Below are 25,343 nucleotides of genomic sequence, written 5' to 3'. Positions count from 1 at the left end.
CCGGCCGGACGGAGCGCGGCGGCGGCGGCGGCGGCGTCACAGGCCGACGTGCGCGCGCGCGCGGCGTGCGTCGGGGCGGGAGGGGTGTGCCCGGAAGTGGGCAGGGCTCCCGCGGGTTGGGGAGGGGCGTGGCCCGAGGGAAGGCGTTCCTGATTGGTAGGTTCTGCTGCGCGGGAAGTTCGAACGGCAGCCTGGGGCAGGGCGGGAGCAGAGCCAAGGAAGAGGGAGCGAGCTCCGGGCTCCGAAGGAGGGGCCGCAGCTGGAGTGGGTCCAGTCGCTGGGTAGGGTTTTCAGTAAACTGTGCTCCCGTCTCTGTAGGCTCACCTTTCAGGTGAGGTGTGTTGTTTTTTTTTTTTTTTAATATATAGTTCTTGGAGCCCCAAAGAAAGAGAATCTCCCTTTTCTCACAAGCTTGAGTTTTCATTGTAGATAGACAAGATTTCTAGGTTCATGGGAATTGATGGTTAGATACGAAATCTATCTAACGCACCTTTGGTTGGAGGTGGGGGAACAGGACGCATGGACTGGGACAGCTAAAGTGGGCCAAAGGCGTTTATTTCCTGCTGTGTTTGCAGCCAACGGGATTTGCTAGTTTATTTCTTTTTTATCTTATTTTTTAAGGTTTTATTTATTTGTTCATGAGAGACAGAGAGAGAGAGAGGCAGAGACACAGGCAGCGGGAGAAGCAGGCTCCACGCAGGGAGCCCGACGTGGGACTCGATCCCTGGTCTCCAGGGTCACACCCTGGGCTGAAGGGGGCGCTAAACCGCTGAGCCACCCGGGCTGCCCGGGATCTGCTATTTTAGAGCTTCCAAAAACCACTTTGCACAGTAGGAAAGTGATGAGACGTCCAACAACCGTCTGTGGCCAGGTGTGTAGGAGTAAGATTTGGCCAAGTGTATGCCAAAGATGGGAGGAGGACGGCTCCTCCATATATGCAGCTGTTTGTGAGGCGAGGCACCCTAAGGAGCCTTATAGGAGACAATAGCGGTGAGAATTATAATAGCTATGGCCGCCATGTACTGACGATGCCTTACTATAGATCAGGAATTGAACTTGATAACTTAAAGGGAACTTTCAACTTTTAATGTTTGTGGGCCTGCTCATGGGCTCCCCGGGGAAATGTTACATCTAACATTTGCCAGAGTCAGCAAAAACCTCAAAGCTTGGGCTCTGTTTCTGTCCTGAGCACCCCTTGTACATCTGCTTCACTTAAAAAATCAATCAATCAATCAATCGAGCAGCATTTCATACATAAAGGAGTTTAAAAAAAAAAACAAAAACAACATGTCCCTGGTTCCCATAACATTAAGATCATGCAGCCCCTATGTGTACTAAAAGCTTAAGATAAAGTCTGTAACTTTCAGAAACGTCTTTTATCTAGTGATTTGTAGCTTTTTATGTAAACAGTGTATACAATCCTACACCAAATGTTCCTTCCTTAGAGCCCTCTCTTCTCCTTTTTTGTTTTTTTTTTTAAGACTTTATTTATTCATGAGAGACACAGAGAGAGGCAGGGACATAGACAGAGGCAGAAGTAGGTTCTCTATAGGGAGCCCGATGCCGGACTTGATCCCGGGATCCTGGGATCACACCCTGAGCTATAGGCAGACGTTCAATTGCTGAGCCACCCATGCGACCCTAGAGCCCTCTCTTCTTTATGAAGATTGTGCGCCTGGACAGCTGTCCTAATTTGGGATGGAACAAAACTCTTAATTTCTTTGAGAAATTCTAAAAGACTATTCATTTTGTGTTGACAAACTGGGCACTTCGTATTATTAATTGTTCTGAGTCTATATATGTATGTATTGAAGTATACACACTGTTTTCTTTGCTCCACATATCAAAAATTTTAAAATAGTCTTGAGGGGGGCGGGGGGGGGGGGCGGTGCTTGCCTGGGTGGCTCAGTTTGTTAAGTGTCTGACTTCAGCTCAGGTCATGGTCTGGGGTCCTGGGATCAAGCCCCGTATTGCATTCAGGGAGTCTGCTTATCCCTCTCCTTCTGCCACTTGTGTGCGCTCTCTCTCCCAAATAAATAATTTTTAAAAAAATCCCAGACAGTCTTGAAGTAAGAACACAACTGAAAAAAATGATAAAATATAATTTTATTATATATATTTAGTGAATTCATCTAGGTGTAATATACTAACCTACAGTGGTCCAAATTATTAGGTTCCATCTGACATCATAATAGTGTAAGCAATCAAAAATTAATTATTACTAAGTAGATCTGCTTTTTAACAATTACTAGTTAAAAAGAAACAGGCCAAGTATATAATGATGAATATGTAATCACGTTTAGGAAACCAACCTTCACTCTATTTTGTGAATCACATATATATCGTTACATTTTCTTGTTAGGTAGAGGATTACTGAAATACAATCCAAAAACCCATATACATATATTCCAAATGTAGCTTTTGATTTTTATAGTCTTGTTTTTAGGTTGACCTTTTGAGTCAGTCACTATTGAAGAGGATGGCAAGTTCTTGTGTTTTATAAAGAAGGTTAATTGTGTTAAATATTAAATACTACAAAGTTGTCCCAGTCATTTTAAGATAATTGAGGTCTTTAAGAAATACAAATAAAGATTTGAAGGTCAGAGTAAAGAAACACTGAAGTAAGTACAATTTTTTTCCCCCACAGTCAAGGATTTACATGAGCCTTTAGTAGCCACTTCCAGAGAAAATGATAGCTCTTATCTCATCAGTTGAGGTATACATGCCATTTATGTTAAGTCATTGACATTGTAATTGCTTTTCATAGGTCCTATTGATATTACTGTAATACCTGTTTTCTTTCTCCATCCCCTCTTCTCCTTTCCAGGAAGATCAATATTGTAAATCACTACTTTTCTAACAACGACAGGCACAGACTGCCCAGCACTTTTCCCCTTTATTCACTCTCTGAGGTGGGCTTTTCTCCCTGAAAAAGGTCTTGCATATATGCAGTTAGTGTAACTAGTTGTTTGAGTTTACCCCTCCTTTTTTTCAGATGGACGTGTCCACAGGAATTTTAATATACTTAAAGGGCCCAAAAGGCCACAGCTTATCTCCAGACAGTAGACAATGCTCAAAAGATCCTATGGGGCTTTCAGAGCTTTTGTTACACTATTCAATATAAGAAAAATTTGCAAAATTGGAATGAATCTGAGAGAATGTAATTAACATACATTGGAAAGGATAGCATTAAAAGGTCATAAATCCCAATATCTACAGAGGTTAAGCCTGTATCATAAATAGTAAATTTGGCCATGTGTAATACAATAGGGAGTGGTAAAGACTACAGCAAATTAGAGGACATACCATGTTCCAAGGGGACAGTCACTATTCACTGCCATCCAGTGGTAAAATGTCGAATAGGTTTTGACAAAATCAAATTTTTCTTTTTTTTTTCCCCCAAATTCAAATTTTTCAAAGGAAATCATATACATAGATTTTTATGTGTCATTTCCTAATTTATAAATCTTGCCAACTAATTAAATTTATTTTAAAATGTTTTATTAAATTAAATGCAGGCATAGACCAGATTTGGCCTATGGGCCACAAATGTGCAATTTCTCCCCTAAAAGATAAAATGAATGGGTACAGAATGGCAGAGAATGGGGGTGGGGGAGGTGGGAAGGAGACCTTATATATGGGTTCCTATGGGAGACTGAATGGAAAAGGAGTGAAGAAAGCAAGATTTTTAAAGTTTTTTCTTTTTTTAGTATTTTTTTTAATTTTAAAGATTTTCTTTATTTGGGAAAGAGAGGGAGTGAGCGAGAGAGAGAAGGAGCAGGGAGAGGGGCAGAGGGAGAGAGAACCAGACTCCTCACTAATCAGGAGCCTGATGTGGGCCTTGATCCTGGGATTCCAGGATCATGACCTAGGTGAAGGCAGACACTTCACTGAGCCACCTGGGTGCCCCTAAAATTTTTTCGTTGAATTTGGATTGGATCCCATTTGATATTCTTTGAAAGATTCCAATTATGTTTTAATTCTTTTCCGTTTTTCTTGGCTTTGGACAGGTGTGTTGCGTATTTTCATAAGCTTCTGTACCAGAATTGGACACTGAAAGGAGCAGGCTTCAGATGAGGTATGCAACTCTAGTGTATAATTTTGCCCCCACCCAAAATGCCTAATAAAACAAGATTACAGAATAAAGGCATGTGGGGATTTGAAAGCTTATTTTTTGGCTAATTTTGCTAGCTAAGTGACACTCTTTCCACTGCCCTTGTAGCATATGATTTAAGTACATGCTTCAGCAAAATCCATTGCTTCAGCAAAATCCAATCACAACATATCAAGACCTTATGGATTATCTTTAACACTCAATGAACCCTCAAATGCAATGATTTAGCTAACTCTTCTTACATATATTATACTTTACCCGCTATTAAAAAGTTAGGAAATATCAATTAAAAACTTAATAAATCCTCAACAAAATACTAGCAAGCCAAATTGAGCAACATACAAAATACACCAAAAAAAAAAAAAAAAGGATTTGTCCCAGGATTGCAAGGTTGATTTAACATCTGAAAATCAATTAACATTATATACCATACCAAAGAATAAAAAGCAAAAATGCCATGATCGTCTTTTTTTGTTGTTTTTAAGATTTTATTTATTTATTTATTTATTTATTTATTTATTTATTTATTTATTTATTTATGAGAGACACAAAGAGAGAAGCAGAGACACAGGCAGAGGGAGAAGCAGGCTCCTGGTGGGAAGCCCGACACGGGACTCAAACCCTGGACCTGGGATCATGCCCTGATCCAAAGGCAGATAGATGCTGAACCGCTGAGCCACCCAGGTGTCCCCCATGATCATCTTAATACACACAGAAAAGGCATTTGACAAAATCCTGTGCCCTCTCATGATTAAAACAACAACAACAACTCGACAAACTATCAAATAGAAGGGAAAGGGACTTTTTCAACCTAATAGAGGACATCTATGAAAAGCTCATATCATTAGTGGTAAAAGACTGAATGTTAGCTCTATAAGAACAGGAAGAGGATAAGAGTGTTTACTCTTGCCATTCCAATCAACACTGTACTGGAAGTTCTAGCCAGACAGTTAGGCAAGAAAAAGAAATAAAAAACATCCAGATTGGAAAGGAAGGAGTAAAACCATGCGGATGACATGATTTTATTTATAGAAAATTTTAATAAATCTACTAAAAACTATTAGAAATAATGAACAAGTTCAACAAGGTTGTAGGATACCAGAACAATATTCAACAATCAGTTGTATTTCTGTACACTAGCAATAACCAATCTAAAAGTGAAATCAAGAAAATTCCATCTACAATAGCATCAAAAAGAAAAATACTTAGGAATAAATTTAGCAAAGGAGATGACGAACTTGTATCCCGAAAACTACAAAACATGTTGAAAGAAATTAAAGAAAACCTAAATAAATAGAAAGACATTTCATGTTTGTAGATCAGAAAATATTATTAAGATGGCAATTCTCTCAAAGTTGGTTTACAGATTTAGTGTAATCCCTATCAAAATCCCACCTGTACTTTTTTGCATACATGTACAAGCTGATCCTAAAATGCATATGGAAATGCAAGGGACCAAGAATAGCCAAACAGGCTTGAAAAAAAAAAAAAATCAAAGTTGGAAGGCTCATAATTCCCCCCTTTCTTTCTTTTTTTTTTTTTTAAATTTTTATTTGTTTATCATAGTCACAGAGAGAGAGAGAGAGAGGCAGAGACATAGGCAGAGGGAGAAGCAGGCTCCATGCACCGGGAGCCCGACGTGGGATTCGATCCCGGGTCTCCAGGATCGCGCCCTGGGCCAAAGGCAGGCGCCAAACCGCTGCGCCACCCAGGGATCCCCCCCCCCCTTTCAAAACTTACTACAAAGGTACAATAATCAAGACAGTGTTGTACTGGGACACCTGGGTGGCTCAGCGATTGAGCGCCTGCCTTCTGCCCAGCGCGTGATCCTGGAGTCCCGGGATCGAGTTCTACATCGGACTTCCTTTATGGAGCCTGCTTCTCCCTCTGCCTATGTCTCTGCCTCTCTCCCTCTGTGTCTCTTTTTTTTTTTTTTTAATTTTTTTAAAAATTTTTTTTATTTATTTATGATAGGCACACAGTGAGAGAGAGAGAGAGAGAGGCAGAGACACAGGCAGAGGGAGAAGCAGGCTCCATGCACCGGGAGCCTGACGTGGGATTCGATCCCGGATCTCCAGGATCGCGCCCTGGGCCAAAGGCAGGCGCTAAACCAGGGATCCCTCCCTCTGTGTCTCTTAATGAATAAATAAAACTTAAAAAAAAGAAAAAGTGTTGTATTGGCATAAGGAGAGATACATGGACCAATGGAATAGAATTGAGAGTCTAGAAGTAAACCTTAAATTTATAGTTAATTGATTTTCAACAAGGGTCCCAAGAAAATTCAATGAAGAAAGAAGTCTTTTAACAAGTGGTGCTAGGGTAACTGGACAGCCACATGCAAGAGAATAAAGCTGGAGCCTTTTCTTACACCATACATAAAAACTAGCCCAAAATGGGTCACAGACCTAAATGTATGCACTGAGATTATAAAAGTCTTAGGAAAAAAATATGAGTAAATCATGACCTTTCATCAGCCAAAGCCTTCTTAGATATGACACCAGAAGTACAAGAGTCAAAAGAAAAAAATAGATAAGTTGTACTTCATCTAAATAAAAAACTCTTGGTGGCTCAAAAGGCACCAGGAGAAAGTGAAAAGCAACCTACAGAATGTGAGAAAATATTTGGAAATCATGAACCTCATAAGGAATTTGTATTTTGCATCTAAAATATAGAGAATATGCAAAGAATACTTACCACTTACCAATAAAAAGACAAATAACAGGGCACCTGGGTTGCTCAGTTGTTTAAGCATCGGCCTTCAGCTCAGGTCATGAGGATCAGGGCCTGATTAGGGTCCTGAGATCAGGCCTTGCATTGGGCTCCCTACTCAGTGAGGAGTCTGCTACTCCCTCCTCTACCCTCCCCACTTGTTCTCTCTCTCTCCCTCTTTCTCTCTCTTCCTCTCTCCCTCCCTCCCTTTCTCTCTCTCAAATAAATTTTTTTTAAAAAAATAATTTTTAAATGGGCAAAGGATCCAAATAGATATTTCATAGAAGATATAGAAATGGAAAATCAGGACATGAAAAATACTCAACATAATTAGCCAAGAGGGAAATGCAGATCAAAAGCCCAAGAGTTACCACCTTATACCCACCAGGATGGCTATGATAAAGAATACAGATAATAACTAGGGTTGGTAGTCATGTGGACAAGTTGGAATGTCATGCAATGCTGATAGAAACAGTGAAGGTGTTTGAGAAAACAGTTTACAGTTCTTCCAAATGGTAAACATAGATTTGCCATGTGGCCCAGAAATTTCACTCCTAGGTATATACTCATGAAAACATATCCACTTAGCAACTTGTTTACAAATATTCACAGTATCATTATTCATAACAGCCAAGAAGGGGAAACACCAAAATGTCCATTAACTGATGAATGAATAAATAACCTGTGATATATCCATACAATGAAATATTATTCAGTGATAAAAAGGAATGAAGTGCTAATACATGCTACAATATTGATTAACCTTGAAAACATTATGCTAAGTGGTAAATGCTAGTTATAAAAGACCAAATAATGTATGAGTCCGTTTAAATGAAGTATCTGGAAACGGCACATCTATATAGCACAGAAGTAGATTAGTGGTTGCATAGAGCTGGAGAGGAGGGAGACTAGTTAAAAACTACTCACTAAGTCTAGCCCACAATTAAGGGAAGGAGAATTAGGCTTTACTTCTGAAGGAATGTCAATGCTCTTGTGGACGTATTTTATTTTATTTTGTTTTTTAAATTCAATTTAGTTAACATATACTGTATTATTAGTTTCAGATATAGAATCTAGTGATTCATCAGTTGCATGTAACCCCCAGTACCCATTACATTCAAGTGCTTTCCTTAATGCCCATCACTTAGTTATCCCATCTCCTACCCACCCTCCTCCAGCAGTCCTCAGTTTGTTTCTTAGATTTAGGATTCTCTTATGGTTTGCTTCCCTCTAAGTTTGCATCTTATTTTATTTTCCCTTCCCTTCCTCTATGTTCATCTGTTTTGTCTCTTAAATTCCACTTATGAGTTAAATCATATAGTATTTGTCTTTCTCTGAGTGACTTATTTCGTTTAGCATAATACCCTCTAGTTCCATCCATTTCATTGCAAATGGCAAGATTTTTTTTAATGGCTGACTAATATTCCATTATATATATGTACACATCTTTATCCACTCATCTATCGATGGACATCTGGGCTCTTTCCACATTTTGGCTATTGTGGACATAGCTGCTCTAAACATTGGGGTCCATTGGGGTTCAAATCATTATGGTGTAAATACTAGTAGTGCAATTGCTCAGTTGAAGGATAGTTCTATTTTTACCTTTTTGAGGAACCTCCATACTGTTTTCCAGAATGACTGCATGAGCTTGCATTCCCACCAACAGTGTAAGAGGGTTCCCCTTTCCCTGCATCCTCACCAACATCTCTTGTTTCCTGAGTGGTTAATTTTAGCCATTCTGACTGTGTGAGGTGGTATCTCATTGTGGTTTTGATGTGTATTTCCCTGATGCTGAGTGATTTTGAGCAATTTTCATGTGTCTGTTGGCCATTTGTATGTCTTCTTTGAAAAATGTTCATATCTTCTGCCCGTTTCTCAACTGGATTTTTTACTTTTTGGGTACTGAGGGGTTTTTTGTTTTTGTTTTTAAAGATTTTATTTGTTTATTTGAGAAAAAGAGAGTATGATTGGGAGGAGGGGCAGAGGGAGAAGAAGAAGCAGACTCCCTGCTGAGCAGGGAACCAAACACAGGGGCTTCATGATCTGAGCCAAAGTCAGACGCTTAACCCTCTGAGCTATCCAGGCGCCCTGGGTGTTGAGTTTGATAAGTTCTTTATAGATTTTAGGTACTAGCCCTTTATCTGATAAGATATTTGCAAATATCTCCTCCCATTCTATAGGTTGCCTTTTAGTTTTATGGACTATTTCCTTTGCTGTGCAAAAGCTTTTTATCTTGATGAAGTCCTAGTAGTTCATTTTTGCTTTTGTTTCCCTTGCCTTTGGAGATGTACCTAGTAAGAAGTTGCTGCAGCCAAGGTCAAAAGGGTTGTTGCATCAATTCTTCTCTAGTATATTGATGGATTCCTGCTTCACATTTGGGTCTTTCATCCATTTTTGAGTTTATTTTTTTATATGGTGTAAGAAAGTGATCCAGTTTCATTCTTTTGCATGTGGCTGTCCAATTTTCCTAACACTATTTGTTGAAGAGACTTTTTTCCATTGAATATTCTTTCCTGCTTTGCCAAATATTAGTTGACTATAGAGTTTAGGGTCCATTTCTGGGTTCTTCATTCTGTTCCATTGATCTATGTGTCTGTTTTTGTGCCAGTACCATACTGTCTTTATGATTACAGCTTTGTAATACAGCTTAAAGTCTTGTGGACATATTTTAAGACAGCTATACTCAGACTCTACTCTAGGTGTATTAGGATTCAGAGATCTTTGAACTTAAGCACAAGGGGTATAAAATAAAAAGTGAAGTAGAGTTAGCTAAGCCATTATCTATAAAATATAAAATGACTCTGAAAGGTAAAAAGAAAAGAAGAAGAAGAAGACGAAAACGACGATGACGACAAGCTAGGGACCTTGGGAGTCAAGGAATAACAAGATGGTAAATATATTGGGTTTTCTTTTTGCCTTATATATTACAGAATTAAAGTTAAAGAATCCAGCAACTTAGAAACTCCTATAGGCACAAACAACTGTTTCAAGAAAAGGCTGCTGTTGCCAAACAAAGCAGGAGGGAAGGGGAGGCCTGGCAAGGCTTAAAACTTTGAGAAAAATAATTGCTCTACTCCAGCAAAGTATCACAGAAAAAAACTGTGGGCCACCCAAGAAGCAAAGGCTGAGTGGGGAGCCTAGACTTCTACCCTCAGGTTGAATGAGGTGCCTCGACACCCCTGCTTGCATAGTGTCAGAGAAGCCCAAGTAGAGAGCCTGGACTTTTATCTCCATCACCAGTAGTAAGCCTTCTCCTTCCCCTACATTGTCAGTGGATAGGGAGAGTCAGGACTTTCACCATTGCCCAGCAATAATGGTCTCAACAATGGGCCCACAGTGTCATTATAGGCCATGTGGAGAGCTAGAACATCTGTTTATACCCAGTAGTAATGAGAAGCTCTTCCTCCCATCCATTATCAAAGCAGGCCAAGCAGGGAATCTGGATTTCTATCACTACACGGCAGTAGCAAGGTAATAACCTTCTCCCCTGCTATAGTCGTATTGGACAAAGTTTAAAACCAAAAGTTTAAATAATATACAGAATGAGCACTGGGTGTTATACTATATGTTGACAAATCGAACTCCAATAAAAAAATACAAAAAATAAAAAAATTTAAAAATTTAAAAAGGATACAGAATCATATAATATGAAAAATTCCAGGTTTCTTTTGAAAACTACCTGTCATGCCAAGAATGAGGTAAATATGAAACTGAATTTAAAAAGACAAATAATGGATACCAACAGTGAAATATCAGAGGTGTTAGAATTCTCTGGTAAAGATTTTAAAGCAGCAATGATAAAAATGCTTCACCAAGCAATTATAAACACATTTGAAAAAAAAAATTTAAAATAGAAAGCCTCAACAAAGAAAGTCTCAACAATGCAATAGAAAACTAAAGACAGGGATCCCTGGGTGGCGCAGCAGTTTGGCGCCTGCCTTTGGCCCAGGGCGCGATCCTGGAGACCCGGGATCGAATCCCATGTCGGGCTCCCGGTGCATGGAGCCTGCTTCTCCCTCTGCCTATGTTTCTGCCTCTCTCTCTCTCTCTCTCTCTCTCTCTCTCTCTGTGACTATCATAAATAAATAAAAAAATAAAAATAAAAAAAAAGAAAACTAAAGACAAAAAACAAACAAACAAACAAACAACAAACCTACGTAAAAGCCATAGAGGATGGGCTCAAAATCAGTGTAGGAAATAGAGGAAAGAGTCAGTGAACCTGAGTATAGAGTAATAGAAGTTACCCAATCTGAACAACAAAGAGAAAATAGACTGAAAAAGATAAACAGAGCCATGGGGGATTGTGAGACTTTCACAAAAGATCTAACATTCATGTCATTAGAGTTTGGGAGGAGAAGAGAAAGCAGAGTTTTAAAAGTAGTTAATGAAATAAAGGCTAAAAATTTCCCAAATTTAGCAAGAGCCAGAACCTATAGACTCAAGAATCTGAAATGAACCTGAAATAGGATAAAGCAAAAGGAATTTATGCCAATATACATCATAGTTAAACTTGTGGAAATTGAAGACAAAGGAAAAATCTTGACAGCATTGAAAAAGAACTGATACCTGATAAAGGAAATTTTCAACTTCTAATGTTTGTGGGCCCTACGCCTAGGCTCCTTTAACATTAACCAAGGTCAAATTGACCCAACAAAATTTCAGTGCCATGGAGCCAAGATAGTTGGAGATGATGATATGAAGAAACTGAATTTCAATCTGGAGGTGGGGGGGATTGAGAACACTCAGACCCTGAGGCTTTGTCTCATCCAGCTATTATTAAGAGAGCTAGCAGATAATAATCATCATGAATCTACTTGTTTAGCTATAGGAATGATTAAGTTTGGGAAACAGAGAAAAACATTTTTACATCAAAGAGTAAAAGAATTGTCCCACACAATACTTTACAATCATGCCATATGATGTATAAGAGGCTATTAACTCAAGGACGGGGAGCAGAAAAGCTATATCTGGAGAACAATAGGGTCAAGAGTCAGTATGCAAGCTCAGGACCTTAAGTATCCTCAGTGTGCCAAGGGTAATGAGATTCCGTTCTCAGGTAAACTCCACAGCTGGTTACCCACACCTCAAAGCATGGGGTCTGTTTCTGCCCCAAGCACACACTGTACATCTGATTTGTTTACATAACCAAAAAGGAGTATTCTGAACACAAAAGATAAGAAAAAGAAAGAAACTTCCTGATTCTTGTCTAAGTCATACATCCCTACATATACTAGAAACTTAAGGTCTGCAACTTTCTGAAGTGTCCTTTGTCTAATAATTTGTAACTTTTTAAAAAAAGATTTTATTTATCTATTCATTAGAGACACACACAGTGAGGCAGAGACACAGGCAGAGGCAGAAGCAGGCTTCAGCAGGGAGCTCAATGTGGGACTCAATCCCACAACTCCAGGATCACGCCCTGGGCTGAAGGCAGGTGCTTAACCGCTGAGCCACCCAGGCGTCCCAATTTGTAACTTTTCAATGTAAAAAGATGTATATAACCCTACACCAAATGTTCCTTTGCAGGAGCACTCTTTTCTTTGGAAAGTTTGTGTATCCCCTGCAGCTGTCCTAACTTGGGCTTGAATAAAATTCTCTTACTTCTAGAGATTCTAAAAGGTTTGTTCATTTTATATCAACACATCTTATCTATAGGAGAAAAACAATGGGAAATGATAGCAAATTTCTCATCAGAAACATGGGAGTCAGAAGGAAATAACAATGTTTTTCAAGTGCTGAAGAAAAGGAACTGTCAACCTAGAATCCTATACCCAGTAAAAATATCTTTCTGGAATAAAGGCACACAAATCTACAATTTGAAAATAAGTTCAGTTTTTTAAAAATTTCATTAGGCTCCTTCCTTTGTCATCCTCTTACAATAGGCAACAGTAATGCCCATTGTTTGCTACCATGTTACAGGTCACCATTGTTCAAGGCTTCAATATGACTGCCCAGTTGACTTAGTGTCCCAGATTCCCCACACTGTCACCAACCTCAGATATCAGTCTAGACATTTTTGGGTGGAGGAAGTGGGGAATGTCATTATTCCTGACATGTGAAGAAAATCTGCTTATCAGAGAATAAAAACAAAAGAGAATCAAATTCCCAGGTTTAGTCCCAAAAGCTCTGAGCTGTCTTTGTTTCTGGGAATTATCTCAGTAGCATTTTTTTTAAAGCACCACTTTCATTTTGTATTAAAGTGCATGAATTTCATATATACTGCTTAGTGAATTTTTAAATTTATAACTTTATTTTTAGAGCATTTTCAGGTTTACAGAAAAACTGAATGGACAGTACAAAGAGTTCCCATATTCCCTCTATCTCCCCAACCTGAACCAAAGGTAAATGCTTAAGGGACTGAGCCACCAAGGTACCCTGTTAGTTTCTCTGATATTAACATCTTCCATTAGTGTGATACTTTTGTTAACAATTGATGAGCCAATATTATTATATTGTAATTAACTAAAGTTTATAGCTTGTTTACATTAGGACTTACTTTTTATGTTTTACATTTTATGGAGCTTGCTGACTGCACAATGCCATATACTGACCATTACAGTATCCTACTGAATGGTTACCCTACCTTAAATATTTCCTGTGCTCCACTTATCCATCTCTCACCTTCCCCTTCCCCTCCACTGAACCCCTAGCAATCTCTGATCTTTTTATGGTCTCAAGTTTTGCCCTTTTCAGAACATCATATAGTTGAAATCATATAGTAAATAGGCTTTTCAGATTGGCCTCTTTCATTTACCAATATGCTCTTGAGTTTCCTTCATGACTTTTCACCACATAATAGCTCATTTCTTTTTACTGCTAAATCACATTCTATTGTATCCATGTATCTATTGTATCTACACTGTGTTTATCCATTCACCCATTGAAGGATATCTTGGTTGCTTCCAAGTTGTGATGATCTTAAGTAAGGCTACTGTAAACACTTGTGTGCTGGTTTTTATGTGTGAACACAAATTTTCAGGTCTGGAGTGCCTGGATGGCTCAGTCTGTTTGGTTTCTGCCTTTAGCTCAGGTCATGATCCCAGAGTCCTGGAATTGAGCCCCACATTGGGCTCCCAGCTCAGTGGGGAGCCTGCTTCTCCCTCTCTCTCTGCTGCTCCCCTTGCTTGTGCTCTATCTCTGTGTCAAATAAATAAATAAATAAATAAATAAATAAATAAATAAATAAATAAAATCTTAAAAAAAAAAAGTTTTCAGGTCATTTACGTAAACACCAAGAAGTGTAATTGCTGGATCATATGGTAAGAGTATGTTCAGTTTGGTAAGAAACTGCCAAAATGTCTTCCAAAGTGACTGTACCATTTTGCATTCCCACCAACAATGAATGAGAGTTCTTGCTGTTCCACATCCTCACCAGCACTTGGTGTTGTCAGTGTTTTTGGCTTTCAGCTATTATAATAGATGTGTAGTGATATCTCATTGTTTTATTTTGTAATTTTCTAATGACATATGATGTTGAATATCTTCTCATACGTTTATTTGCTGTCTCTGTATCTTCTGGTGAGGGGTCTGCTCAAATCTTTTGCCCTTTTTAAATTAAACTGTTTTCTCATTGCTGGGTTTTAAGAGTTCTATATATACTGCAGATACCAGTCCTTTACCAGATATGTATTTTGCAAAGATTTTCTCTCAGGCTATGGATTGTCTTTTCATTCTCTTAACAGTGTTTTTCACAAAGCAGAAATTTTTAATATTTATGATGTCCCACTTATCAATCATCTTTCGTGGATTGTGCTTCAGATGTTGTATCTACAAAGTCATCACCAAACCCAAGGCCACCTGGATTTTCTCGTATGTTATCTTCTAGGATTTTTTTAGTTTTGTATTTTACATTTAGGTCTATTCTACATTTTGAGTTAATTTTTGTGTAGGGTGTAAAATCTATGTCTAGACTCTAGACTTTTTTTTTTTTGCATATGGATGTACACTTGTTCCAGCACCATTTATTGAAAAGACTATCTTTACTCCATTGTAATGCCTTTGCTCCTTTGTCAGAGATCATTTGATTATCTATGTGTGGTTCTATTTCTGAGCTCTCTATTCTGTTCCATTGATCTTGTCAGTAACCTTTTAATAATTTCCCTTATTTGCTTAGGCTGATTTGAATTGAATTTTTATCAGTTGCTGCCGAATTATCACTGATTAATTCAAGCACTTGGTACATGCCAAGCACTGTGCTAATCTCTTCACATAAATTTAATCACAACAGCCTTTGAAATAAATGAGGAAATTTGGGGTTTGTAAATTTGAATAACATGTTCAAGATCATACCACCAATAAGTGACCCAAGTCTGTCTGCCTGTCTATACTATACTACCTGTCAAAGATGACCTTGTAACTCCTCGCTCAGGCTATTATGGTTGCTCTAATAGTTTTCTTCTGCTAATTACTGCTTTTAATTACACTACGGTTGCTTTCTAAATTAAATACTGACTCCTTAGCCAGCACTTAAAGCCTAAATGATTCTCCAGATTTTTTCTTACATTCTCTTACATGCTCAGTGGGACTACTCTATGATCTTGTGTTACACCCTCTGCTTTATTATATCAGTATGTAACCTAACCTATTCCTCATACTTGCTGCATCTCCAAGTATCAAAGTTCCTCTTGTCAGAGTCCACCTCAAATGCCATCTTTTCCCTTGATCCTTGTCAATTTTGTACCCCCACCTCACCCTAAAACCAGAGCTGAGAGTTCTCTCCTTAAAGTAATCAGAGATTTTCATTTAAACCTCAGTAGCAGGACACCTGGGTGGCTCAGTGGTTCTGCGTCTGCCTTTGGCTCAGGGTGTGATCCTGGGATCCTGGGATTGAGTCCCATATCAGGTTCCCTCACGGAGCCTGCTTCTCCCTCTGCCTGTGGCTCTGCCTCTCTCTGTGTTTCTCTCATAAATAAATAAATAAAATATTCAAATAATAATAATAAACCTCAGTAATGGCATATCTTATGCCTTGTGTTTTTAGTTTGACTTGCCCTTGCTACTAGACTGCCACCACCCTGACAGCTTCTATACTGAGTAGAACCTGGCATGTATGTTTTATTTTATTTTATTGAGTATATAATATGTATACCAAAAGCTTCACTAACCACTGGGGTGGCAAAGATAAAAGGCATAGCCACTGCTTAAAAAAAAAATGTATGGTAGGAGAAGCCAGACCAGAATGCAATTATTTTTCTGTAACTTACATTCTAATATGAAAATAAACCTACACTATCGTGGAATGGAGCAAAGAGTATGAAGTGCTTAATGCAGTATGAATCAGGAAAAGACAGAAGACTTACCGGAGGTCAACAAATAAGAGGAGATAGGCTGCTGAATGAACAACACATGCCAAAGCAGAGAGGCCTTAAGAGAGCATTTAGAGTGCAGGTAGCTCGGATTAGCTACACTACAGTGTTTGAGTTAAAAGACGACAAGGGATGAGGCCAAACAAGTAGGGAAGGATGATATCTTAAAAAAAATTCTGAGCCATGCAAAGGAGTTTGCATGGCATCTGCTGAAGGACAGAAAAGTTATTGTAAGGTTTTCAAGCAAGGAAATTCTATGATCTCACTCATGCTTACATGGATCACTCTGACAGTTATTTGGATAATAGATTGGAATTAGCTGAGCCTAATGACAGGCAGGAAGAGCAGCTAGCAGAATGCTGCAGTAGTCTAGATCAAATAGTATTAGCACCTGAATAGGCCAAGGTGAAGAGAGAACTTACTTGAGAGATATTTAGGAGACAGAATTTATAAAACTTGGTGATGGGGTAAAAGTAATTCTTTAAGATCTCAAATTCTCTGTGCCTGTGATTCATTTAAACAGTGTCTTTCTCATGCCAACCTAAAGAGATCCTTCTTCCTCTTCCACTGTAGTGCATCTCCTTCTTTCTTCCTTTTCACCGAGACCACCTTGCCAAAACAGCATCTGCTACCAAAGGGACCCTCCAAGGAGTTTCTGCCTCATTATCAGAGCTTCTGGTGCTACTAGAAGGTAAAAGAGCCTCTGCTTGCACTGCTAAACTTGGGAGAGATGTATTTCTTTTGTGGGCGGGTGGTGGTGAGGAGAGATGTGCTTCTAAGATGAAAATTAGAACTCATTTTTTTTTTAGAAATAATATTAAAAGGTACCCAGGCATATCATGTGCTAAATGGTCTATTTTTTTTCTTTACGGTCTGTTGTAGGAAGATATAACTGTTTAAGGCACTTCAATGACAATTTATTAACAACCTTCTTTTTTAAAACCTTGGAAATTAAGTAGAGGGCTTCTTATATACTGGTGTACCAAGATGTAGGGAACAGTTCACCTCAGCAAAAAGGAGTATTTTATTGTTGACATTCTTTGGACTTGCTGTTACATGTTAATGGTAATAATAATAATAATAAGGTAGACCTACTTTTAGTCTTTTTTTTAAAGATTTTATTTATTTATTCATGAGAGACACAGAGAGAGAGAGAGAGAGAGAGAGAGGCAGAGACATAGGCAGAGGGAGAAGTAGGCTCCATACAGGGAGCCGTCCTGGGACTCCATCCCGGGTCTCCAGGATCAGGCCCTGGGCTAAAGGAGGTGCTAAACCACTGAGCCACCCGGGCTGCCCTTTTTTTTTTTTTTTTTTTTAAGATTTTATTTATTTATTCATGAGAGACAGAGAGGGAGGGAGAGAGAGAGAGAGGCAGAGACACAGGCAGAGGAAGTAGTCTGTTTTATTATTGTCTTTAAGTTTTCTTGCAACTAATGCATCTCTTGTTGCTTGCTCCTAGAGCTATTATTTCTAGTCCCCCTTTCTGCTCCACTACTTGGTCCACTTATGTTTATATATGAATTAGCAGTTGAGAAGTGGAAATTAGAGGTATGTCGTAAGACAAGAAAAATTCTGAAGGTAAAAAGTCTAGACATGAATCTATATTCTCCATTTTACCAACAAAATGATCTGGAGCTAGTAACAATTTCTCTGAGCCTCAGTGTCCCCATCATTAAAACAGGATTAAAACATCTGTTTTGCTGAAGGTTAAACAATGTAATCTATTTAAAGCACCTGGCCCTTAGCAGATATTCTCAAAATATGAATTCTCTCCTGCAAAAAACATTTTCAGATTTTTTGGCTGCCCAGGTTGTTTTGAATATACTCGCTACATTTAGGGAATTCCCAATCTTAATGTCAGTGCTGCTTCCCCAAGGTAAGCTCTGAAAACGAGATTTCCAGACTCTCACAGCTAGGGCGCAGACATATGACCTGGCCTTCAACATTCAGCACACCTGCATAAGACTTTGACTGGAAGTTCATAGCTCAAGGAAGGAAAGATTCTGCTTGGAAAGCAATTTGCTGGCAAAGGCATCTGACCTTTGGAGGTGGAAGTGCTTGCAAGGTTAAATTCCTCGTACAGAAGTGGCCTTAGTGGGCAGTGGAATTGGCAGCAGTTGCTTTTAGTGTTTGTGGGGCAGTAGCTAGTAGTATTGTGACCTCCTTATTGTGCCAGTTCCACAGCGCGGTTGTGAGCATTGTTCCTGGAAGCTGAGTTCCATACCTGTCCCTCCAGCCTCCCGGCAACTCTCTGAGTCTTTCCATCTCCTCTTAAGCTTCTTTTCTGCTCATTCAGCCAGAATTAGCTTACGTCCTTTACAACCGTGAGCCCTGACTGATCCACAGGTCTCCATTGGTATTAATACCTGTGAGTGAGATCCCAAGAAGACTGTCAAGGTAGAGGCAGTAATGATGTAAGTTATAATCGCCTTAAACAAAAGCACATAGTTCTCGGAAGCAAATCTTAGAAAAATTTAAGGAGCTATAAATGAGTGGAGATTGAGGAATATAACTTTTGAGGAAATTGTAATATTAGAATATTTCTGCCAAGTTTTAGTTTCTCTGTTGCTGTTGGAAATAAGTAAGAGAAGTAGATTTTCATGCTCCCCTCAAAAGAAATTATGTCATACCATATATATATATGTAATCCCTGGATGTTGATTCTGCAGAGCTGTCCCAAGTGAGTTTATCAATTCAAGTCAAAGCCGGAATCAAAATAAATCAGGCATTATATGGCATATTAAATTTCTAGAGCTCAACTCTGTTCCCTTAATCTCTTAGCAGCAGTAACAGAGTGGCAGCTCTCACTCATTGCAGTAGGGAAATAACAAAGCAAGAGTAAAATTGCTGTTGCAAAATGAAGCACATCACCACATTTCCATCTAATGCATTATAGTTCATGAATCTCCCAGGAGCCAGAAAAACACAGTGAAGTCTTTAAAAGTGAATCCAGATGTCAGCCATCACCATAGCAGTGCTTTAATTATCAAAAAACAAAGAAATAACTCCTTAGGTACATTCTAAGCAGGTGTTCTTTCACACACACACAAAATAACAGAATAGCTGAAGAAGCAGCTGTGGCATTGTATCTGTTTCAATCCAGAGAAGAAAAGTACAACCTAAATAACAGACTACCCAGAGGGAGCTTAGAAAAATCACATTTATTAGGATTTTGCGAGTATTAATCTATACAACATAACAACTGATTAATATTAATTACTCCATTTTACAGATGGGAAAATTGAGTGCCTCATTTGCCAAGCATTTCTAACTCAAAACCTGTCAGTCTTTGATGGGTTCACTGTATAATGAATTTATTTTTCAAGATCTTTTAAGTATACCTATAGCATGGGGTGGTTTTTAGAAAACATATATTTTTAACACAATCCATTTTCATTCTAGGAAAGTTAGAAAATAAAGAGCAAAAAGGAAACCTTGAAACAATCTCTAATAACTGCTATTTTAAACTGGAACTTCAAAACTGGGTCTGTGGTTGGGTTTCAGAAGATCCGTGAACCCCTGACGCTAAAGCAAAAAAAAAAAAAAAAAAAAAAAGACAATGTGCATTTTCCTTGGGACTATATACCTTTCATCAGGTTTGCAAAGTGCTATCATTCAAAGATCAGAACTCTCCATCCTTCTGGACTTTATGTATGTGCCTGGAGGAACAAAGACATCACCTACAAGTCACAGCCTGAGAAAGATGGCCTTTATCTATAATGTTAAATGGGCCAAAACAAGTAGTTATTTCTAAAATTTGGCTTCTCCTTTGCACATTAGCCTTGCCAAATTATGGAGTATTAGGAAAATATTTCCTTTCTTCCTTAAGAGTTGCATTTTTTGTTTTTGAGTGTTTCTCTGTATATCCAGTCTTGATTGTTAGCTGCTGCTGAGGAAGCAAAAAAATAAAATAAAGAGATGCTTTTGCAACTCACATTAGTAGGAAGATCTGACAAACAATAAAATATTTACAAGGAGCAGCAGAGTCAAGGTGGTGATATCATGGATGAGTAATTAAAACCTGAATATATTTCACAGCAGAGAGGAAAAAGGCAGTTGAAAAGAAAGAATGATGACATAAATGAGGGAGCAAAAGACTTGATAGCATCTTTTTGAAAAGCTAGGGGGTAAAGGCTTTGTGATTGAACAGGACAGGAAATCAGGGGACCACCATCCTTTGATGTTAATGTAGCAGGAAAAGGAAAAATATTGAGAGATACCCTGTGGTGTAAAACACGCTAGATGGATGAGCTATTTGATGAACCGTACCACCCATTCAATGATCTCTTAGTGAGACCTTACTATGTATGAAGCACTATGGATAGAAATATGTGTAAGAAATAACTCTCAGCCCCAAGGAGTTTATAGCATAACTGGGGAGAGAAATATAAATCAGTTCTGCAAGGTAGCAGAGTCAGAAGCCAGGGACAACAATATTTGTAAGACTGCAGTGGAGGTGGTCAGTAAAAGCATGAAAGAATGGTACTCAAAGTGGGTCTCAAAATGCAAATTTTTTTTGTTATCTGGCAAACAAGGAGAGCAAAGACAGTGCAGAAAGGAGCGAGTCCAAAGGCATGCAGAGGTGTAAAAGGATGGCGTGGGTAGAAAATGCCATGTACATTGACATAGTGGCAAAATAAAGGACTCAACAGGTGGCACAGGGCTAGTAATGATGTTGGTTTCTGCAAAAATCCAGAGAAAAGAAAAAATCCCCAGCTAAGTCAGTGACAAGTGGGGAGAGAGAGAGAAGAGGATTAACTTAAGAAATAGCTGGAAAGTAAGAATATCAGGATTTAGTACCTCTTGAGAAAGCCATTATGAACCCTTGCCAAGGCTGCATTAGCAACAAAGATACTGAAAACATCATGTTAGAATCAAAACCCCACCTCCTCTTTAAGAGACTACAAGACATAGGGGGCGCCCTGGTGGCTCAGTCGGTAAAGCATCTGCTTTTGGCTCAGGTCATGATCTCAGAGTCCTGGGATCGAGCCCCTCCACCAGCTCCCTGCTCAGCAGGGAATCTGCTTCTCCCTCTCCCTCTCCCTGGCCCCAACTGGCTCATGCTCTCTCTAGCTTTCTCTCAAATGAATGAATGAATACATAAATAAATAAAATCTTTGGGGGGGGGGAAGGGACCACAAGAACTAGTTTTATTATGTCTCACACCTCTGTTTACCTGTTTATCTCTATTTGGGCTAAGCTTTCCCCAAATGCTCACCCTCATATTGCTCAAGTTATTATCTCCAGGGCCCTTTGGATGCAAAACTCAGGGAGTACTATTTACATTATATTCTGTGCAAATAGGACATAGGGTACAAGCTGAATGATGCCCTGCTCACCCCTTCCTCAACTCCCAAATCCTTTCACTGTGACCTTCAAAATGCCCTCCAGAATGTCTTATTGTGTGATCAGCAAACTGCCCTACAGCTTCAACCTCTTGTTTAAATGATTCCTTGCATTAACTGAAAGCTCTGATATCCTGTTGTTCTTGCAGCCTGTCCATGTGGAAACTGTTTTTCCTCTTACATCCAAAGCACCTCAGTGCTAAGAGGTGGAGTAGATGGCTTTGCATCCATAGCTCCTTGCAAACCACTTCATGCCCTTCTCTTTCTTCAAAACTCATTTCCATTTCTTCCCCTCGTCATCACCAATATTTAATGTCCTCCTTCCCATCTCAACCACTGAAGACTTTAGCTTTTGGTTCATTTTTTCTCTTCACCTCTTTCTATGTGATCTCTGGAACTGTGTCATTTATGTGGGTGATTTATCTCCACTTGCTGTCTCTATTCCTGGATCTTCTCACCTCCAACACCTGGTCCTCCGTTCCATTGCAGCTGCACTACCTCAGCCATTTCTCGAATCTCTCAGAACCAAAGTTTGGTACCACTGAAATCTGGGCTGTAGATATCTGGCTCCGGGCCATTGTCCTTTTATTCTTTCCCCTTTTCTGTAGAACTACCACAGCCACAATTTGTCGATTTAATTGAGACTTCCAGTACCCTGACCCCACACATTTTCATTATCATTTAATCCCCTTTTCCTTCTACCTTTTTGCCTGGTTTAAGTTCTATGATTATTGAATCATAGAGATTATTATAATCATAATAATTGATATAATATGATTATAATTATAATAATCATAGTTATTATGATGACTCCTTTGATAATACCTATCTTTGCCTCTTTATTCATTCTGCCTGGAGAGGTAGAAAAACTTATTTGATTGGAAAATTTGTGAAGAATTACTGAGCATGCTCAGCTCAACTCTTTCCTTGCCCCGTGGGTGATAAACCTGCCCACAAAAAGCACATGTTCCCCTGTGCCTCTAAAGGCAGGCTCTGTCCTGTGCAAAGATTGGAAGAGGCCTGGTCTGTCCCAGTGCTGCACTGTGCTGGGTAAGCAGGCTAATTCTGCACTGCGCTGGGTGAGTGGGTTCAGTATTAGGAAACTCATTTCTGTTTTTTCTTTTGCCAGTGGTGTTTCAGCCATACTGGTCTTTGGTTTCCTAGAACAACCCAACTCTTGGTACCTTCCTGTTTTTGGCCTTTCTCTGCCTGATTCACTTCTTTTTCTGCTCTTCTTTCAGCTGGCTCTTAATTTTTTAAGGTTTCGACTTAACGCTTCTCTAAAGTATTCCCTGGCTTCACTATTGAAGGTAGGTTGTCGTCCTATTATGCTTATGTCTGCCTCTTGTGGAGTTTAACTTGAATATATTGATCTGGGCCTCAAAGGAGAAGGCGTGTGCTAATTAGAATTTAAACATACGGAGGCATATAAGATGGCCCAAGGAAATAGTCAATGTTGGATAAGTGGAAACAGTGTTGGGCGAGATCAGAACCCTGAAGAACCTATAAGAATTATTTCCAGGGAGAGAATTCAATGATGGAACTTGAGAATGAATAGTCAGAGAGATAGGAATTCCTTGAGACAGGAGAGGAAGGAGAGATCTTTAAGGAAGGTTTAGTTTACAGTGTAGAAGCAGCACTGAAAACTGTCAAAAGGAATCCAAAGTTAGGGTCTGGGCTTTGCTATCTTTCCAAGAGAAATCTTAGCAGAAGTAGGAAGGGTGTTAAAGCCAGGCTACAGTGGATTGGAGACTAAAGACATGGAATAGTTTAGAATAAGTATTTTTGGAAACTCAGCAATGAAAATGAGAGAGATGAAGCAGAATAGTTGGAGGGGAACTTAGGACCAAACAAATTTTATTAAGACTGGAAAAGATTTCACCAGTTTATAGATGAGGCTAACAGATTGGAGAAATTTACAGTATCGATAGTCTAGGTACTAGAGAAGGCAGGAGGGTAATCAGCTTTAAAGAGGAGTAGCTTACTTCTCCTGACAGAGGAATGCTTCTTCCTCTGACCCTGGAGGGAAGAATGCATATGGCATCGGTAAGTTTAGGAGAAGATGGATAGGAAATCTGGGAACAAGAACATCAGTTGAGAATGTAAGAGTTGAGGCCCTGAGGAGAATGGTAGAAGTTTATAATAGCTGCTTGAGGTGGTAGGTGGGATGATAGACGGAATTTTCACCAAGGAATAGTGAAAGGATTGGTACTTAGTATTATAGCTATGGCTGAGGCCAGTGGGAATCTTTATCCACAAACTCAGGTCTGCAGAAAATACCACACTATTTTTTTTAAGCTAATTTAAATTTACCTCTGAGCCTCAAATTAATAAAGCTGGAGAGTAATTCATTCTCAATTATTACTGGGTTCCCCAACCTCCTCCCCTGAGAACTGTACAAAAGCCGCTACCTTAGAGACCCCTCCAGAAAAGTAGATTTAAGTTATTGGCTCATTCTGCTTAGTACTGAAATAACCACTGCCCAACCCATGAGCCATCCTTCAGATCTGGCAACTCTGCTGCATGTTTTGGGAATAAGACTCTTTTGCTAGTTAATAGCTCCTATGGCCCCAATCCCGTCTACCTGTATGCCTGTTGATGCATTTTCATATACTTGGCATGGACACTCTGGGATCTGTGGACCTCTGACCTTTCCCAATACAGAATGTAATGCAATGATTTTAAAATTGTGACTGGAGAGGCAGATTAAAAACAAAATTTAAGTAAATCCATACAAGCCAGATTGGGGGTAGTGATGGTGTATGAAATTAAATTAAGTTGTCACATACTAAGAGGTTAACTGCAACCTGGGTAAGAAGTTCAGAATCCTATTTTCCCAGATCAGGTGATTAAATTTATAATGTTTACAGTAAAAATTAGGAAACTGTGAAACTCAAAAAGATACCTAGCCACACATGATTTTCTGGGAAACCAAATTCTAGAATATAATGTAGACAGGGTTAGACAAGGTTGTAGGTTAAATAGGGTTAGACAGGGTTGTGGGTTGACCTAGCGAGCAGAACTTACTTACCATGTGGATTGAAGATGGCTGCGAATTCTTTGAAATTTGTGTCATTGAGAGGTTGAGTTGAATTCCTTACTTCTTGAATCTAGCCTGGACTCAGTGACTGCCTAATTAATGGAATTTGGTGGAAGTGACATTCCGGAACTTCTGAGGCTAAGTCATTAAAAGCTCAGGGGCTTCTTTCTGTCGGGGCCTCCTGAGCAGCCATGTAAGAAGTTTGGTTACTTTGCAGGAGAAACTGCATGGGAAAGTGTTCACCTAAGTCCAGCCTTCTAGACATCCATATTCAGACACGATGAGTGAGTTACACTGTCTTTCACTCTCCAACTCTGCTCAACAATCAGCTGAATACCACCAAGTGGCTACCTAGTCAAAGCTAGATGGAGTAGATGAGCCTCTTAGCCAATCTCTGCTTGAATTTATGATTATAAAAATCACCCCACGTAACAAAATTTTAGTTGTTTTAAGCCACTAAGTTTTGGGGGAATTTTTAAGCAGCTGTAGTGCTTGTTGAATTGTAAGTTTGTCTTGTCAGTCATGTAAAGTAGCAGAGATAATCAGATGTCTTAAATTTGTCAATATAGTTTAAAAGGCTTATTTTTATGTGTGTAAATGGAGACTAACTTTTTAAGGAATTTTAATCTGTTGAACTTAAGAATTAATTGAACATTCATCAAAGAATGAATGAATGTGATTTATAAAGGATTTTTACTTCCCATCCCAGTACACTGATAATGATTAGGAAGTCTGACTATATCAAAAGTCTGGGGAGGATGGAGACCACTTTGTTTAAGAGAATGTAAAGTGATGGAATCCTTTGGAACACAATCTGCTGTACCTTA

The 25,343-nt window shown here is 39.0% G+C and overlaps 1 long non-coding RNA gene across 2 annotated transcripts; it reads left to right on the top strand.

Moving 5' to 3' along the window:
* The first annotated feature begins 204 nt into the window (after positions 1-204).
* LOC119877914 lies at positions 205-24,934 on the top strand. 2 transcript variants are annotated; one of them, XR_005385208.1, is made up of 5 exons: positions 205-331; positions 4,011-4,078; positions 16,705-16,822; positions 22,718-22,786; positions 24,734-24,934. It is a non-coding gene; the product is annotated as an uncharacterized LOC119877914 (long non-coding RNA). The 2 variants fall into 2 exon arrangements; XR_005385209.1 differs by lacking the exons at positions 22,718-22,786; positions 24,734-24,934 and adding an exon at positions 19,534-19,686.
* Positions 24,935-25,343: the final 409 nt, after the last annotated feature.

The sequence above is a fragment of the Canis lupus genome, chromosome 37 (genome assembly GCF_011100685.1).
Source record: "Canis lupus familiaris isolate Mischka breed German Shepherd chromosome 37, alternate assembly UU_Cfam_GSD_1.0, whole genome shotgun sequence".
NCBI lineage: Eukaryota > Metazoa > Chordata > Mammalia > Carnivora > Canidae > Canis > Canis lupus.
This window is presented reverse-complemented; position numbering and strand designations above follow the sequence as displayed.